Source organism: Arachis duranensis, chromosome 7 (assembly GCF_000817695.3).
Source record: "Arachis duranensis cultivar V14167 chromosome 7, aradu.V14167.gnm2.J7QH, whole genome shotgun sequence".
NCBI classification, from domain to species: domain Eukaryota; kingdom Viridiplantae; phylum Streptophyta; class Magnoliopsida; order Fabales; family Fabaceae; genus Arachis; species Arachis duranensis.
The window spans coordinates 50,531,156-50,531,890 of record NC_029778.3 but is presented as its reverse complement, the minus strand read 5'-3'; the positions used below and the strand labels follow the sequence as shown (position 1 = coordinate 50,531,890).

Genomic DNA, 735 nt, shown 5'->3' with positions numbered 1-735 from the left:
ATTCTTGGTGCGAACAATTATCATGCATGAGAGAGAGCTATGTGGAGAGCGTTAAAGTCAAAGAACAAATTAAAGTTTGTTGATGGTTTCATTACTAAGCCAACACAAAAAGACTTTTTATTTGAGGGATGGGATAGGTTCAACACCTATATTGTGTCTTGGTTGAACCTTTTTTTGAGTCCAGAGATAGCGTAAAGTGTCATCTGGATGAACAATGCCGCTAACAATTGAAATGCACTGAAACACAGATATTATCAGGGTGACTTGTTTCAAATTGCGAAATTTCAAGAAGAGTTGTTTGCAACCAAACATGGTGATTTGAGTATCACTCCATATTTCAACAAATTAAAGGGGCTTTGGGAGGAATTAAATAATTTTTCTCTTGTACCAGCTCGTAAGTCTTGTGTTGGAGAGTGTGACTGTGGTCTTGATAGTGTAAAAAAACACAAAGAAGACATGTGTGTGGTTAGGGGGCTAAGAGGCCTCAATAATTAATATGTTGTTGTGAGATCACAGGTAATGCTCGTAAAGCCACTTCCCCACGTTGATGTTGTGTTTTCGTTACTTTTGCAGCAAGAACGACAAAATGTGGAATCACTTGAATGTAGAACCTTGATGGCCAACTCAGATACAAAGTCGAATTTTTCAATGAACCACCAAGCAAGCTCAAACATGAGAGGGGGAAGAGGCTTCAGAGGTAGAGGCAGTAGAACTACTTATGGAAGAGGCGGCCGA

At 39.5% G+C, this 735-nt stretch overlaps 1 protein-coding gene across 1 annotated transcript in view; it reads right to left on the bottom strand.

Moving 5' to 3' along the window:
- The window catches only part of LOC107458924 (vicianin hydrolase), a 39,605-nt gene that overhangs the window by 2,329 nt on the left and 36,541 nt on the right, over nt 1-735 (bottom strand). The window lies entirely within an intron of this gene.